Source organism: Danaus plexippus, assembly GCF_018135715.1.
Source record: "Danaus plexippus chromosome 13 unlocalized genomic scaffold, MEX_DaPlex mxdp_40, whole genome shotgun sequence".
NCBI classification, from domain to species: Eukaryota; Metazoa; Arthropoda; class Insecta; order Lepidoptera; family Nymphalidae; genus Danaus; species Danaus plexippus.
The window spans coordinates 147,153-167,198 of NW_026869850.1; the positions used below are offsets into that span (position 1 = coordinate 147,153).

Genomic DNA, 20,046 nt, shown 5'->3' on the forward strand with positions numbered 1-20,046 from the left:
AATCAATTAATAGAATCGGTAGCTCCATCTATAATCGAAGACACCGCGATCTGATTTGTGACTTATGCCAAATAGTGAAAATTCACAATCATATGCTTCTATTCACATCTTGCTTTAAGCAGATCCTATAAAACAAGAGATCCATTCAAACAACCAGACTACATTTATATATTAGTATTAAATAAAACTTGTCACTCTGTGTTAAATATTTCTGTACAACAACAAATTATTTAAAGTTTCTCTTTAACTCAAGTTTGTGAAACAAAATTATAAAGCCTTTTGTTGTCTTAACTAAAATCCTTAGTAATTATTAAACAGAGAGTCTGAGAAACAATTCATTAAAATGATTCCAATGTGCCTTCATCTTCAAACATTAAAGTCATCGATGAACAAAACAGTTATGATTTTAATAAGTTTCTAACACTTTTTCTGGGTTTTGATGTCAAACCTTTATATGTACTTTTTCATTTCTCAACTAAACGTCGACAGTAAAACTCAATATCAAAACATTCTTTTTGATTCGAAAGAGAATATTTGACAATTATTATTTTTTTTATCTTTTTAATCTTTTGTTATAAAAATGAAATTGATTTAATTTTTATTTCTTCATGATTATAATTAAAATATCTAAAACAATAAGTGTCAGGGTGTTGATATGTGCATAAGTATTATTCACAATTATTTATTCATTAATTTGTTCGGAGTTGTTATTATGTCATATAGATTTTTTTACTTTGTTTTACTTCTTTAATCAACGGAAGTCCATCATAGGAATCATCACCACTAAGAAGACATATATGTCTTCATATGTCTATATATAACATCTACAAGTTACTTACAATTCTGTTTCCAGAAATTATTTGTACTGTTTTTGTATACCAATTGTAAAAAATAAAATATATAAGCCTATATTTTCAATTAATTTTAAACAAATTCAACACCTCTGTAAAAGTTTTTTAATAAATCAATTCGGACGTTTCATTCAAGAGATACCACGATATTTAATTAACAAATAAGTATTAAGTATTGCGCGCTCGTGTATGTATGATGAGGTGAGCCATCGCGAGAGGCGAGTTGGTAGTAGCTCCTTACGACACGGTTGTAGTCACTTCTTAAATGACAATTTTTTGATTTTGTAGTATTTAATTATTTAATAACACATGAATCCTTTAAATTCGATTTCCCTACTGGGTTTTCAGTGCATACAAACCTTAAAAAATACAAGTGTTACCACAATATTATTTCATTATATAAATAATGAAACATATATAGGTCTATTTACAAACGATTCCCGCGGAGGGAATCGTTGGTAAATCCTAGTATATTATATAATTTACGTGAAGCTAAAACACAAATATTTCTGAATTTCAAATAAATCAATCTCCTGTCAGACTGTTGACGGAATATAATTGAAAAAATAAGTGATTCTTTGATTAAATAATAACTTTCCAGGTTCTGGCTGTACCCGCGCGGCGTCCGACTCTCTCTCTCTCTCTCTCACCCTCTCTCTCTCTCACTCACCCAAAAGCATTACTATTTTATTGCATTGCTTTGTTCAGTTTTTATTTTGACTGTCGTCGTTTTGACGGACATATTAAAGGAATGAAATGTTTTTGTCTCAAATTAATATAAATGATAATTTAAAATCTCATCTGTTTATTTATTTCAATACAATCAGTTTCTCTCTAAAGTTTTATTTAATAAGGAGTTTTTTTAACAAATTATTCAGAACCAATTTTTTTCAAATACCATTTTAATTCACATTTTAGTTTTTAAAATAATAATAAAAGTTATATATAGCTAGTTACACTTTAAGATTCTTGTAGATATTTTATCAAACTGGCAACGTACGGAAGGTTTCTCAACTAAACTAGTTAGGAAGACCTAAATCTCAAAGATCCCATTTATTTAAGAAGTTTACTCCACACAACACGGGTTCTTCATCTCGAAAGCCCCGGATAAATGAATATACAAGTCCTTTACTGTACCTTTGAATATATTTCAGTCAAATATACATAATTTTTATTTATAAGTATTCCTTAAGGTTTAGTAACATTTAAGATTGCGATTTTTTTTTTTGGATTGAGAAAACGTATTTGCTATATATTTTTTTAGTGCTCTTAATTCATCTCTTGTACTTTTTTAACAAAACATCGAAATACAGTTGTCTTAATTTATTAATTTTTCGGTAGAAACGACATTTCAAGAAGAGCTTAGCCTCCCTTTCTAACATAATCTTGATCCCATAAAACGCATTTCTTCCAATATCGTTTCTAACCTCGTTTCAAGTTCAACTACCTGAGCATGTAGAGAGAAACGGCTTGTAAACACAGATTCATTATTCATTAATATTTACAATATATTCGTAATAAGGGCAAGACAGGGTACCAGTATAGGATATCAGTCAAATAAAAATAAAGCGAGATAAAAGTGAGCTTACCTTTTATAAAGAATGAAGACGTGATATTGATGAGTTTGGGATGAAACTAGAAGATGATGAGTTATAAACTAAACAATTACGATGTTTGATAGGTACATGTAGCGTGTAAGTTCATATGTTTTATAATAAGAGAATGAAAAATGACATAAAAGAAGATTAAGATTAAAATTATGGTTTTAGAAGTGCCATTGCTTTTGGACTGATAGTTAAGAAACTTACTAGTTACTTGAGTTGAGGATTAAAATGTAAAATTATAGTCTGTTACATATATAAGCGTTACTTTTATATTATCATAATATGTGGTCACGCAGAGGAAGGTTGGCCGACGTTCTTTATGTATGTGTATTGTTTGTATAAAACAACACAAATAGGAAAGAAAATAAATTTTGTAAAAAAAACAAACAGAAGAGGTTGGATCACTTGTCCGTTAGAGTTTAATAGTTTTCAGGAACCGTTTAAATCTTAACGAAGATGATCAGATACGGAAAAAGTAGCAAAACTTGATGCTGCTTTCCAAGGAACTAAAAAAGATCAAAATACTTCCCGTGCTTCTGAAGGTAATGATTATCTTTTCAGTACTTTGCTCCAAGTTGTTTCCAAAGTTCCCTGAAATTGGCTAGTCGCCAGGGTTCTTATTTCGAACTTCTTTTTAGTTAGGGTCACAGACATCGTTGCTATTGTTTAGATTGAAATCACTATACACGTTATAAATAACCCTTCGAGTTAAGACGCACTCAACGCTAAAACAAATAAAATATCTATGCATGTTTTATATAAATAATCAATAGGTCTTTTCGTAAAACATTTCGACCGTGTGACGTCGCTGCAATTGAAGTAAGATAACCTAAAGCCAAATTGTATAAAAATGGATGAGTGTTAATGCTGTAAAGTACTTGGTCTCTTTCAGTTTGTTTCGATATTTCTTACTACAATTAACTTTTACTAATCACTTGTTTCAACGCAGTGTTTGTAATCCTTTCTTTTATTTCTATATAAATTTCTTTCTTTGTGTTTCCAATCCCAGTTTCGATATAACTCTGTTAAAATGTTGTTTATCAATATTTTATTGTGAATCCAATGACAGAGTGAGATTCACGAGACTCTCAACCTTCAAATAAGGTTGAAATAAAGTGGAATAATATTTTTAAAGAGAATTTCGATGAAAAAATCTTTTATAGAGATTACGTGGTTCACGTTTTTCTCATTTTCTTTTAGTTCAATGCTAAGATATTCCTAAAATGTTTCTATTGAATGCATCATAATTACAAGCTTATAAAGAACATATTCTTTATTTATTTTGTGTCTCAAAATTTTAAAATATAATACAAAGTTTCCTTAATAAACTAAAGCGTTCAGTGCTTTTATAAAACTGAGAGGAAAGTAAGATTATTTATTGGGTCGTAAGCAGTAAGTAAGATAGTCGATCTAGTAAAATATTTAATTTTAATTTAAACCGCCGACTTGCACGCCGCGGAGCACTCGAACGAATGAGCTCGAATATAAATGTTACTTCTTTAACTAAAGTGAACGAGAAACACTCCGCTGAGTGCTTTTTCCTTTACTGACAATATAGGATCGATGAAGAACAAAATTAGGCGATATACTAAGTGACTAAACTCTGAAAACTGACTTAGAATTTACTAAATCGCTTACGATACGTGATGTCGTTAATAAAGTATTGATGATTGCTTCATGTCTGCAATATGTATGTATAAGATTTTGAATAGAGATGAAATTGTGACGTACAACTGTAAAATATTCAAAATAATTTTCATGATTATTTTTTTCACTTGTCCTGTGTTCAATTTGTTTTAATAGAAATGATAAAACTCTTTTATTGTTTTAAATTTCTTAAGACACTCATCTCTCACCCACAGCACGTCAACTTCCATGTGGATGGATTATATAGCGATAGTTTCAGAATCCCCTCCATTCAGATTTCACACAACAGTTTCGTGTAACAAACGACTCAACTGTCGAGAGGTTAATTACAGTGTGTCTTAATCAGACAGAGATTGATGAATACATACTGTACACTGAGATATGGATTGAAGCCGAAACAATGTATGGATGTGGATATTCCGCTGCCATTTTTTATATGTAGTAATAATAGTTTATAGTGATTCAAAATATAAAACACGTTATAATTAGAACCGCTACATTGTTTACATTATATTTAATGTCTCATCATTTATTGAACACCAGCGCCGTCTGTTATTAACCTACTAACTTATATTATAGAGTAGGATGTAAGTGCTGTATTCGGCATTCGGTCAGAAGCTGTTGAATAATAAATATCACAGTATAAGTACTGTGAGGTAATAAACTAATTTCTATGAAAATACTTAATGTATTTTTACTTAATATATTAAATAATAATAAGGTAAATTTTAGGTAGCAAGTTACGGAAATAACTTACAAAGTAAACAATTACTGAATTGAATACATATAATTCTCTTAATAATTTATTCTTGTTCTCTTGTAACTTCACACTTTAGGTTTTATTGCTTTTTTTTTAATATATTATATTGATTTCGTTACCGTTTTAGTCAAAATTATCCTCATGACTCGCCGTGTACCTCATTAGGAAATAAATTAGAGGCGGATATAGCAACATAAAAACAAAAATATATCCTCTTCTGGAATCATTACACATTGATTAAATTAAAAAAAATATATATTATAAAAAATAACATCGAAGCAATAAATCCACAATATTTTAGGATTTAATATTTCACCCTACGAGTCCACTCTACCCTATTGTGCATTACTTCGCAGTATTCGTGATCACGGACAGACAAGATGAAAGTTTCTGTCAGTCTTGTTTTTCGTCATTTTCCTCCAACGATTTCTTAATTTTCTCACGTACTGATCTGGATGCACACAGAATACTCTATCCGTCTTAAGATCTGTCATTTTGGTCACGACCATAGGATTTTATATTTTTGATGAGGGCTCCCAGGTGATAGATAATTGCCACGAATCCCCGCTATTGAAATTCTGTTGTTTTTAAATGTTAACATACATATCCCAATAGACATATTATATCCGTCTTCACGAGATGGGTTCTGTGGCTTATCAACTATATATAGGACTTCCAACTGGCCAGAGAAGTGCTCTGATTTTCTGTTCAGATAAATATCTCTTGCAGCTTCTATACATAGTCACTAAGCCCCAAAGCATTGTCCGGATTTCTAACGACAAATATGACTAGAAACCCTAAACAATTGTTTGAATAAAATATAAATTTTTATTGAACAAGCATTTACTCTTTCATGTTTCCAATATTTTTTATATTAGTTTAAAAATACGAAAATTCACATCAAGGGCAACAATCCAGAAACAATGAATCCTTCATAGAAAAAAGCAATTGAGCTTTTTATATTAACTTGTTCTTCTTTGATAGCAGAATTCACTGGCTTTAAAAATAAAAAAGAAAACTTTTATATTTCTTTTGTTTAGTTATTAGTTATTCTCTTCAAGTTTAGTTATTAATTTCACAGTTTGATATCAAGATCGCCTTCACTTACTGGGAACGGAACTGTTGGACACATTAAAAAAACATTCTGTTTTGTTATATTGAGGGAAAAATATTACAGTGTATTGTTTTTGTAATTTGTAAACAGATTGTATATAAAATTAAATTTAGGTAATCAATGTGGACTGTTCTTTTCAAAAAGTATTTTAAGTATGAAAATTTATAAAAAATATACACACTTATTTTATTTGAAACATTGTAATGTTAGATTTATATCTGTGAGAGGAATTCAAATATTTCTTTACAAATTAATTATTTTATGTTCACCTTTAACCCTATCCATAAGGTTTAAAATCTATATTAAAACTGTTACTTTGGCTATCATGAATATATTTTTTAATCCAAAGGAAGATGTCATCTTTTAATTTTTGTGTGTGACACGTATAATTCTATTTTGCAATGTCCTTTTTAAGAACAAACAGGTCTATAATTCTCTGTAACATTATTCATACATATAATGTTAAAGTAGTTTTGACCCACGTGGCACGAAAATTTTCTCAAAATTTTTGATTCATGAAGTAAGTCACAAATGTCCTTAATTAACATTCTCGTTAATGTCTTGAAGAGTTCCATAACAACGTAACCTCTATATCTGCTTTGTGAAAATTTTAGTCCGTGAACCGACCTGCCAGAGTAAAGTGAATATTCTTCATGTTAAAGATATTTGAAGAGCATTTGAAATAGATGGCCATAACTATTGTACGTTAAGAGTAAAAGACCCGCTACAGTATTAATTGTGAATTACTTTCTTTGCACATTTCAAAATAATAAAACAATAGCTAACGTTCATTGTTCTTAAACTTTGATAATTAAATGAGTTCTCGTAGTTTCTTTTTTTATAATACTATTTTCTCTATTCAGTTTCTTTAAAACTAGTTACACTATTTTTATTTTATGCTATGGCTTCATTCACACTTCTATGGTAGAATATTTTGAGTACTTTGTGGAGGAAACACGAAGGAGTTTGTCGAATGGAATAAAGACGTTTATTTAATATTTAATTTAAATAAGTCTGTAGTTATATTTTTGCCGCAGAACAATATCAACTAATCAATGTCATCATTCAATACAAAAGTGACAGCAGTTTGAGAATAACGTCATAGTTTTAATGATTACTTTTTAATATTTTAATTGATTTATAACTTTATAAAATCCTGTCTCGTTTAAGTTTAAGTTTCAGCGTCTAAGAGATATAACGCTGCTATGCCGATAGAAGTTATTTAATATTGTAGTTCTAGTTGCAAACTTTTGGGTCAGCTTACATTGATTTGTGAGTTTCATCTTACATACTGTAATCCTTAAGCGTGTTACTGTGTTGTAAACTATAGATCTATTATCTTTGTTTCATATAACTATAACTATAACTTATCTCATTTATTTTAAGCTACAAGGTTGAAAAGAATTTTGATTTAATATGAATTGAATCCTCCAGGTGATAAGAAACAAAAATCAAATTAATAAGATTTATTTATTTACAGAAAATCTCTATATATTTCTCATAAAACTCAAATTAATTAGTTAAGGAGTATAGAGGAAGCCGTCATGGATGTGTTTATGTATTTATATATTTTCGTGATTGATATAAAAATAATAATATACATACAAATAGGGCAGAGGGTGAGAGACGTTTGTATATGTAAATAATGTCGCCAAATAAGTACTATAAATATATATATGTATATAACAATATATATATATATATATATATGTGTGTGTGTTTTCATATCAGCATTAAGAGCAATATATAATAATATGTTCTTGTGTATTACAATGTTGAACCAGCGTCATGATGTGTCAATATTTTCTGTGTATATATTTTATAATCTTGAAGCGGACGAACAAAATACTGTAAGATATTAAATGAACAAAATTCTCGCCGAGACGTTTAATTTTAATAAAAAATATTATTAAAAGTTAAAGGAATTACAACAGTTGATATATGAAAGTTATATTAACAATAAGTTCACCAACACGACCAAAACGACCTTATAAGAATAACAAGACTATGTTATAATTTGTAAATACTTTCAAATTCTTGTATCGACAGACGGACCGATGTAGTTTATTAAAAGAATGATTTTCGAAGAAAAAAAATTCAATCGAAAGTAGAGCACTATGGATACGAAACGAAATGTTGACTTCTATTATATGAATATGTATGAAGCGCCGTTGCTGCTGTACCTGATGCTAAATAAAAACTTGCCTCTATTCCAGTGAAAGTTTTTTGAAGTAAATATCTACGGCTTTATTATATCTTTTTATGATAAATAAGACTTAAAGATATTCTGTTTTTATTTCACTCAAGGAAAGCTAACTGAAAACATTAAATTCATAAATGTCGTCAGCGGCGGGTCGACACGATCAGCATCTTGTCTGAATAATAACACATAGAAAATAAAGGTTTCGACTCTACAACAAGCACTCGTAACAGTGGAGAGAGCTTCGTTTAATTTCGTTTCAAACAGTCCTATCGAAGTCACCGTATTGACCACTACAGTTAAAATCAAAGTGTCCAATACAATGACCTGTGACCCATGTGACTGTTTGCTGTAAACATTGAGGGAATAAAAAAAGTCGTTTAATTTTAAAGCCGAGTATATAATACTTTTTTTTTAATTATTTATTCTGAAAATTATAAATTTTTGCATGTCGTGTAAAAGTTTCAAAATAAAATATTTATGAAAATCAATCAGAAATCAACGAAGGTCTACAATGCAATTAACTGACAGAAAAACAGACGAGATATATTGCGACGATGTGATGGTTAAAGTTGATTCAAGCCTTCACCGAGTTGTTATGTACTCGTATATTAACTTGACTTGAGTGCAGTTACATCCGATGGAAATATAATTAGATTTTTTACTGTTAGATTAAAATATACTGAATATAGTTGTGCAGCCTACAGCGTAAGCTCGTTGTGAGTTCACTCTTTTCTATAATATGAATATGATTTTTGGTTATTTTGGTATTAGACAGAGATTTTCCTTCACAGATATTGCTTTACTCATGTTTATACCTCACGTGTTATGTGTATAAGTTTGTGTGATCAACTTTACTGTTCGACGTTTTCTTTCCGGTGTAACTGTGAAATAGATCCGACATTTTATTTAAGAAATATATTTTTATTGCTTAATTCAAATTAACAACTGTTTAAAATTTAACAACATTAACCTACTTCTAAATTAAATTACACTGTAGTGATCGTTTTCACGAGAGGTAATTTATTTTACATTCAATACTATCGTTTCATTACGAAAAATTAACGGTTAAATAACGGTTAAAATTAATTACTGTACATATTATACTGTACGTATATTTTGAATAAAAACAATATTAGTTGTTATACGAAACTTAAATTTAATTATTTGTTTTATAATAGCATGGATGGGATATTATTGTATCATTCTTGTTTTCTTATTTTTGTTCTAAAAATCAAATGGACTTTCGCAATATATTTACAAGGAAACGACGTTGTAAGTCACATTACAGAGAGTAGGACCCGAAATCTAAGAATACAATGTAGAGTAGGAATGAGGTTCATTAGGATTCAATAAACGTACATTCACTGGAAAAAAATAGTTTATTTTACTTTGAAAAGAAGAATAGTACCAGAGAAGGCTTTCCAGCTTTGAATAATACAATGATTGTGTATAATTATTTGCGTACATTTGAAGTAATGAAGAAGTAAGACGAACGGAGTAAGTAATAAATTAATTTATTATATTCTTGTGAGCTGCACGATTGACTTTGATGTCTTCTTCGGTTCCGTGGACCAATACTGTGAAAGAGTCATTAGGGAACGCAGTGTCCGGCGTCTGGTTATAGAGGACTTACAAAGGGGTTCTCCGAAAAAACATTCATATTGTTTTGAGAGCATGCTACCTCACCACTAACATATAACATTATAAAAGGGATACTGTAATTGTTTGCAAAGAGAGGTATAACAATATTTGTGATTTTAAATTTAACTAAGTTTTTTCGGATAGCTACGGGGTTTTTATTAAAATTTTGATCGAAAGCAAAGGAATTAAAATCAAAGAAGAATCACGATGCAAAAGTCCAGTCTTGTACAATGAGATGTTATCCGACGGCAGATATATTTAATTTACATTGCATTTTCACGTAACGTATCGTCGTTTCTGTTGGTGTTAGAAGCTGCGGAAGTATATTTTACTAACAGTGGAATCTTGGGTAAGTGCCATTAAAAGTGATTTCTAATTACATAATAAATTATTTGTTTTTTTTGACAAAGTTTTATAAAGCATCACAAAAGAACGCATCAATTTTTACAGTGAATGGAAAATAGAACATTTCTATATGAAGCATACATTGCTCCATGTGAGGCGATAAGAAACCCAATCGAGGAAACAAATACGGCTCGAGAAAATTGGGATTTCTTCTGGGAGTATATAAATATTCATTTTTATATTACCCAATTTGATACATGTATTCTTCAGGAATGTTTTGAATTATAATATTGTTGGATTTTAAGTTATAAGGTATATAGAGTAATTATTTTGTCGACAAATATAAATGATAATATCACGAAAACGATTTTGACTCCATATAATTGGTTAAAGTTCACGCAGAGGAAATTTGATTTGAAAAATCGTCGTACGTTATACACACTGTATGATTTAATTAGTTTTAAAAATCTGATTAAGGTTGTGTAAGAATAAGCTTCTAATAAAATGACCATTTTTCCAAGTTTATTTTATTAATAAGCTAGTACAGTTAAGCTATGATAATCGGTTTTAACTGCTGTCAGACAGAAGTGAGTTGTGCATGCCATGCTTTCCGGGGCTAGAACCTTGCACTTGGATTGAATCACACAATTTACTTTTACATGTCAAGTGATTGTTCTACAAATTGGTTGTGTTTCTGTACCACAAGCTCGCTCTAAATTAGATAGCAGAAATCTAAGCCCAGTTTTTATTGCCTAATAAATGGATTTAACACTTATTTGGTCAAACACATTGTTTTGTAAATTAAATAATATTTTCTCAAGGAAAATGTGGATTTTCTCAATATAAAAGATACGTACTCCCTTTTGTCAATTTATTTCTGTTACTGTTACTCCCTGTTTATTTCTAAAATGATATAGCATTACAGAACGGAACTGTAACTCACATTTATGTAATGAAATATTTACATTTCCTGAAAATGAAAGCTCCTAAGGAAACACAATCTTGGTTGTTAGCAACATGACATTGACGAGGGTCGCTTAGATTGCAATCAAAATAATATTTAATTATCTTAAAGCCCTTTACAAAGCCCACAACAAATGATGTTTATTTTAAAAATACCATAGAATTACTGTGGGTTATTAAATGAATGAGACTTAAGGTAGCAGTTATGAAATTGATTTACTGCGATAATAAGGGCTACGACAATATTAACAGAATTAAAGCAGGTTTTGTTCCAAAGATAAAAAGATTTATATAACTAATAAACTAATAAATTTTTAACTTCGACGATGTTATTTGTCCACAAATATACTCGCAAACATTATTTAATTGTTATGTAACCGCGATAAAATATATTAATTTGTGAACAGCAACGCCGATAAAAGAATAGAATATACTACATAAAACAACAGTTGACTTTACTCACACAAAATTATTTTATAATGATGAATCTCTCATATCCTGTTACTCTGTACAAAATCAATAATGTATTCATGGGGGATATTCTGAAGCGCCTAATTACCTTAATGAATCCGTATTAGTACGTTTATTAATTACAACTAGAAATAGGGATTTTTTTGGTATCAATATAAACGAAATCAGTGACTTATTTATAAAATAGTTTATAACAAGAATCGTTGTGAAAGATGGCTTTATAGTAAATATGATTTATAAAGGGGTTGTTGTTTCCATTTTATTTTATAAAATAAAATTTAGAATATTCTGAATTTCCGCGAACGTTCCCTCGAGCGGCAGTCACAGCATGAACATCGAATTAGATCGAACGTTGATGCGTCAGCAGAGTGATCGTGAACGCTCCGATACATACTCTACATTTATCAATGCTCGAAGCTCGGCGCTCTCGTGAATCATTTTAGAATTTTAAATCATTCTCAGTTGTTTTTCATTTTGTGATTTTTTAGCACCAATAGCGAAAGTTGTACGTCAATAACATACATTTATTGAAATGTTAAACTATTTAAGCACCACAAAATGTAAGTGAATCCTGATAAGTGTATTTATGGTGCTAGATGTAAACGTATGACTTTTAAGAGAAATAACGACCACAAACAGCTGTAACAGCTGTAAAGTTTCACCGAATTTGCACAAACTAAAATATTTTTTTTCCTCTCTCATTAAAAGCAGATTGTTCTTGTGGCCTCTTAAAACAGACAATAATTTCAATTAATTACTTGGCTCTGCACAAAGTCTATTAGACTTGCGTAATAGGAATGGACGGTACAATTATCCTGTCACCGATAATCAAACAATCTACTCCACGGCCAATGGTTTACATAGTATATTAATCTGGTAACAATTACAGCGAACGACTAATAAGAAAATATTAATTATAACAAGATAGGGTTTTAACAATTTTAGCAAACACCTTTCATGGTGTTGCTATGAGATTTTTGGGAAAGAATCTCAATGTTCATAACAGACCCGAGACTCCAGATTAAATTTTAAATGACGGCCTCATGAAGTTTAACTTTACTGTTTATTTCTTCATTAACTGGCTGACGGTTTTGGTTTCTGAAAACAGGAATGAGCCGGGAATTTAGGAATTTTTGTGTGGTGGATGATAACATTATCCTCTATTTGTAGAACTGGAAATGAAGTCCGTTTAAAAACGGATGCTTATTTCAGCGGAATCTCGCTCCTAGTACACTTGGTATAAGTTTCAATTTCATACATCGCTAGATATGTTATTAACTTTTCCTTTAATTGTCAAATCTTACAGAGGCGTATTTTATGTTCATTTACTACTTAAACAATTAAATCTTTGTTTCTTGTCTAGTTATAAATGAACATGTAATGTATTATTAACAATATATTTGTTTTAGTCACTGTTTGGCTCGTTGTTTGAAAAACTTTTTCTGAATTAATATTTGATTTAGATTTAAACTCCTTCGCAGTGCATTCTTGTTTTAGAAAAAAATCGGATTAAGTATTTTACCTATGTATGTTAACTAAAATAATCTGTAAGAATCCTTTTTAACGTATATTAATAACACTGTAGCTTCCAATGAGACAACAATGTTTCCATGCCATTTAAGCTTCAAGCTAAAAATTTTGTTCCAGTGACGGATTGGTACGTTAAAGATATCTCGGAAGTCGGAAGTCTTATTTTGTATGCCTTATTTAATGATCCTTAGTAACTACTTGTAAAATATACTTTATCTTTCTGCCAACGATCACGGTGCTGTTTACAAACAAAAACTATTCTCTACCTTAGAGAATACATATCAAATGTTCTCCTAGAGTTACTGTTCGAAGATATCACTTTAAACTACTATAAATACAAATACACACATCATAAAACAAGGAAACACTTATTTCGGTCAGAATGAATATTATACGATACACCTTAGGCATTACAAAAAACAAATATGTGTATAATAATTTATGTATTTAGACACCACTCACAGACGGTGAAGAAAAACATGGTGAGGAAACCCGGTCTTGATGATGATGATGATGATGATAATAGTTTATGTTACATTTACATAGTTATATAACAATTAAAAACATACTTAAAATGTATAATCCGTCTCAACTTGTTAGATAAAATGTTTGGACTTGTTTCTTAATACTTAAACTCCGCAATAAAATGCTGACAAAATTTTCGTATTACAAAGTTTAATCTTAAAATGTAGGTTTCTGTTTGTTAACGTTGAAACACACACAGGCTACGATAGTTAACTTGGTTCACTTTGTAAACTCTCCCAGAGGGTCCAACAGCGGTTTGAAACGATTTAATAATATATTTCATATTTGTATTAGACATATCTAATGTGCTTTAATTAGGAAAATTCGCTGACTTGTGTTTATATTATTTATATGTACTTTCCAGTAACGATAACTAACTGAAACTTAACTGATGATTTGGTTATAATATATATATATATATATATATTTATGACAGTTTATAAAATTTATATTAAACCTTAATAAAATTTATATTTAAATTTTGCATACCGTAACAGATATTGGAAATCATATGTTTTTAACATTTTGCACGTCGATCAAGAATCGTTATATTTGGCAAGATTGACAAATTTTTGTCAAATAGCTTGAATGATGGAAAAAGATAACATTCCACGAGACATCGGTGAGCGAGTCATTATTTATAAATTTAATCGATGACAAACAGAGTTATTGCAAATGAACGCAGTAGGAGATGAACCTAAACATAAGTACTATCAATGTGTATATTGAATATATAGAAGGAGGTCTCCTAACAACGGTCTGGTTCGTATTTATATAAAACTGGGTTGAAGTAGGAGTGCTTACTCAAACAAATGTTATATACACTCGCTCGTATCCTGAGGTTAGCAAACCATAGCTGGTGTCCGCAGTACGTGCGGTGCAGGAATATGAGGGTTGCTTTTGTTTTATTTGTATCACGTAAATAGAAATATTCAAAGACTGAAATGAAAAGATTTCTTCGGCTTCCTTGGCAGTGCTCTAGTACCGTCAATAGACTCGATCTGTTGTGTTACTAAAATTCTCATTATTATTATGTTCGGGGAGAATTTTCGACTAGAAATAAAATTATTAACAATCTATTTAGATGCACCTGTATGCACCTACACTGCTATTTTATATTAAAAGACAATGTAATATTAAATAAATAAGCCTATTTTCCCTAAAACGATCTCTACCTCGGTAACATTCTTTTTTAAGTACCAACAAATCCATACTTTAATATTATAAATGCGAAAGTAACTCTGTTTGTTACTCAATCAGGCCTAAACTACTAAACCAATTTGCATGAAATTTGGTACGGAGATATTTTGATACCCAAGAAACGACATAGGCTACTTTTTACCTCGGGAAAATGAAGCATTCCCATGGGAAAATTCAGGTGGGCCGATCGCTTTTACGCCTAAACTACTGAACATATTTATATATAAGGAGATAGTTTGAAACTTAAAAAAAGACATAAGCAGAAAACACGAAAACGTTGGTAGTTTTCGTTTATCAAACGCGTACTAAGCTTCCTAATAACGTAGTAATATAAATTCTGAAACCATGGACAAAGGTACAAAATAAATATAATAGGATTAATTTAAATTTAAAGAATTAACTTAAATTCCTTTTTTGTCACAATATTAAAAAATTACGAAGTGTATTAAACTAAGTGTATATTTTAATTAACAACTAATAAAATTTTTTTAAGAAAATTACTTGTAAATATATTGAATACCTGATAAATAAATTTGCACGAATGATTATACATATCACAGGACTGTGAACGTGTTCGGAATAAAATATTGTAACAAATTGAAATATTCTTTTTGTCCTTATTTATGTTTCAAAGAGATTTTATATATAAAAAAAAATATAAGTCTCATGTATTAGCTACAGATGTAAATGTATTATGTATTGTCATGAATATATCTGTAAAACGTCAACGCCGCGTGTTCCTTGTCGTAAAAAAAAAGTTTGTTAAATTTGTCGTGTTCTGTAACTCTCTGAAGTAACAAGATCAGTGCTTAACATCCCAGGAAACAAATACAAAATAAACGACAGTAATAATCTTTATAAATAAAAGAAAGTTGCGTTAGTTACACTATTTATACTCGTAACTCAAGAACGGCTGTACGGATTAAGTTGAAAATTGGTGGAGAGGTAGCTTAGAACAAGGGAAAGGACATAGAATACTTTTCATCAGATTAAAAAGAATAAAAAAGATAATCAAATTCATAATCTTCTAATCTACTGCCTTTAAGGAGGAATAGAGTTGGCCCTGTTAGTTATACATTTCTAATTCTGAAACTAACGCAGACGAAGTTGCGGGCAAAACCTAGTACTTAATTTAAAATAATCGATTTTGTTATGCTTGTAATAGTCAAAAATCAAAATGTGAAAGTTATCAAAACATAAGGCCGTTTTTATGAGGCTCACAAAAAATCAATAATGAGCTGTCCATTGACCTAGAAATATGAAGTGTGTCGGGAAGCTGTATCTTTGAGCACAGTAGAGGAGAAACGAAATATGAATTCTATATTAACGGTTAGTGATGTGATGATGATGATCATTTTGTTATCAAAACTATTCCGCGAACACTTTCGATGTTCCATTCCTTCATATCAATATGGAAGTCGGACTTTTTTCAATAAATCTGATTCTTCTCATATATATTTATTGAATTATCACTTATTGATTTTTCTAGCAAAACGAATTAAAAATTAAATAAAAAATTAAATAATCTACCCCACTCTTAAAAGATTTAATATTCGGTAAAAAATATAACCCTATAAAGGTACTTGTTTACTTTGAGTTCATTATCGCTTGCTTTTTTAATTTCCTGATGATAAAAATAATGATTTCCTTTGTGATATTAATATATATTTGAAGTTAAAATTAATATATATATATATATATATATATATATATATATATTATATTTTTACTTTACATTTCGTACCGAACCATTGTCACGGTTATTTGTAGTTTCTCAAATAATTTTCTTCACAGAGATCAATGTTGGTTGTCTAAAAAATTTTTATCAGAATAATTTTATAAAAATCTGCAAGCTCTTACGAAATGGGGTTTATTGATATTATAATGACTGAATAAATTAAGAATAAAACCTCGGATCTCTACCCTTTCCGCGGTCTCGCTTGCACTCTGGACTCTGAAACTTTACAATATACAATGCGTCACAATTGTTCGTGCGTGTAGCCTTAACTAAGCTTTTGTCCGTAACTTTGTCCTCATGAATTTCCCTGTTAAGCTCAGTTGGAAATATTTAAATGAAAACAAAAGATATGCTAACAAATGAATAAGGTTAAATTGTTAGCGACATATGTATGACGTCATATGTAAAACTGTTATTCCTGACCCCGCGGGAACTACACGGAATCCGAGGATAAATTTTGTTCACACGTCTAAGCTACATTATTAAAGAGATATAAAAAACTCGTTAAGTAGGTTGTGTGTGAGAGAGCAACAAACATAAGGAAATGTAAGGTTTTTAATAACAAAACAGAAATTTTCATTTGTAAACGTCTTGAATGTGGAGTAATAATTTTCTTAATATTACAAAGATGTTCATCTCATGAATCCAGACTACTGACGTTAGTAAATCAGTCACGTAATTCATACACGTGGTAATCATAATGTATAAATTTTGACAAAAATATTTGTTATTCCAAATCACTTTAAATTATACGCAGGACTAATTTTATTTTTATATTTACTTTCATTACTGTCCACTATAAAAAAAAATGGTGTGTGTACTTATGTACACGCGTTAGAAGTTATACTTCTTTGGCGTATGGAAAAAATATAACTAAAATGCAGTAGTGATTAACGATAAATATTAAAATTAATCAAAAATTTCAATAAATCAAATTTTAACAAATAGTTAAGATCAAAGATAGAATAAACACTCAGCATTTAAGGTTAATATAAACAAGTATTGAAAAATTTATTAATTTTTTTTATTTATACATAAAATTTGTTAATATATCAGAAATAAAACAAAACGAAAAAAATAATAAAAACACCAAAATAATATTTATTTATTCATAAATAAATGTTTAATTGTACTGTTATGAAACACGTGTTCTCAATATGAAAATACTAGAATATACAACTTGAACATAGTTATCAATTTTCATACCACCTAGAACTAACTTCACGATGTAGAATTTATCTGTCGGTGTGCGCGCGCATCGTAAAAATTCACTCTCATCATTTTTCTCCAACGCGCCAAAAGAAGTATAACTTCAAAAAAAAAAACACAAAATACTTCCTCGGAAAGGTTTAAATAGTTTTCACAATTTTTTTTATCTTCATTTCTAAATACAAATGTTGGATGATCCCTAGCTATACTTATAATAAATCTGTAGAGCGTCAATACTGTACATGAAATATATTTCCAAAATAACTATCAGGGGGTGATAAGTGATCGATACTGATGCCAAAAATGCAATCAGTAACATTTTTGTCTATATTTTCCTTATAGTAACAAAAACTACTGACCAATTTTAGCGAAACTTGGTACAAATATTTTTCACACTTCTGGGCAGGTTATAGTATACTTTTCATCACGCTACAATCAATAGGAGCAGAGCAGTGAAGGGAAATGTTGGGAAAACGGGAGAAATTACTTAATTTTTTAAGCCTTAATAGTTAAACCTACATAGAAAACATGCATGACGGAAATATTCTGCATAAAATTATATAAAAAATATCCCAGAACAGCATATGTCTATCTTTTATGCTTGACTCACAATAACACGTGTAACTCCCGATAGCCTAGCTCAGAGCTCAGAGCTAGTTAGCCTAGTTCAGAGCTTTCTGATTATATTTATTTACTCTTACGTTTATAATACTATCACTCATCTCTTATTTAAAAAAAATTTACATTATTATCTATTTAATAAAAAAAGAATTATAAAAATCAGTATAGAAAAACCAAACTTAAATATGAAATACGTTAATAAGCCATTGCGCGTGGATTCTAGATTATTTTTACGTAGCGGTCGTCGCGCTCGACGCGGCTCGCGGCGGTAGAGTATCAAAAATTATTAAGTTATAATTAGTACATATTTCTGGGTATAATTTCATTAGAATATTTTAGTTTAAATAGGCACTAAGATTTTAAGTGTAAGGTAGCTATAGTTAGGACCTCTAACGTTATTTTGTTAGGTAACTGACAGCCTTTCAATTACCGGCGACCAAAAATAAAATACACAATGCCACTTAAAAATCGGTTATCTTTATCTCGAAATTCGAGTCAAGCTAGGAGAATGAGAATTTCGCGTTCTCAAGAATCAGCAGAGGAAAGAACACATCGGTTAAACTATGAGAGTTAGAGCCTCGAGCCCATGAAAGCTCTCCAGAGAGAGAAATGAGTTTAGCAGCTGACAGAGCAAGACGAGCTACATCACTGGCGTCTCCGAATTCTTCTCAACGAGAACTAAGGCATACCATTGACCGAGAACAACATGCGTTATGCCGAGAAGCTGAAACTGCTTCACAACTAGAATTGCGGCTCACGGCTCACCCGAACAGCATACATTATCCGAGTCCGAAACCTACACTGAGAGGGAATTACGTCTCACAGCTGCCCGCGAACGGCATACGTTATCTCGCTAGTCCGAAACCTTTACTGAGAGGGAAATACTGCTTACAGCCGATCGCGAACGTCATATTCTATCTCGAGAATTTGAAGCTTTTTCTCAATATGAACTGTTTGAGAAATGATAGGGTGCACCATAACATTATTTGATTTCTTGAAGATGAACATGAAAGTGAACAACGACTAGAGTCAGGACGCCATTATTACAATTCTTTGAGACAAGAACTCTTAATAACTTTGTCTAATGAATGATTAAGAATCGAAAATATTCGGTCTCTTGAAACAAACGAACAGCGAGAGGCCCGTCTTACTGCAGACAGATATTGACATAGTCATAATGACTTAGATGTACACATAGGAGATCAATCTATAAATTCGTAGGCGTGGTCCGACAAATATAAAAGTGAGTGTGCTTATAACCTCTTAGTTGATTACAGATCATCTTCTGTAATAGGTTAAATGAACGTAGTATGTTCTTTTTGTAATGCTTCAAAGTGAAGTAAGGAGTCTGCTGGTTTCTGTTGTTCTGGAGGTAAAATAAATTTGGCTTCGTTCGAAGACCCCCCGGAAACTTTGATATCACTACTTTTAGGGGAACATGTGCAATCTAAACAGTTTTTAAACAATATTCGCGCCTATAATAGTGCATTTCGAAAGACTATAATTAACTCATTGCACAACTTCAAAACATGTTGCATCAGGTTAATTCGTATGTTTGCAATTTTAAAGATGGCGATAACTATTATAAAATTGTTATAATTGCCGATAGGCGTCCAACTCAAAA

At 30.4% G+C, this 20,046-nt stretch overlaps 1 pseudogene; it reads left to right on the forward strand.

Annotated features, from left to right (window-relative positions):
• Window positions 1–18,876: 18,876 nt before the first annotated feature.
• On the forward strand, window positions 18,877–19,589 carry LOC133320231 (uncharacterized; annotated as a pseudogene).
• The last annotated feature ends 457 nt before the right edge of the window (window positions 19,590–20,046 follow it).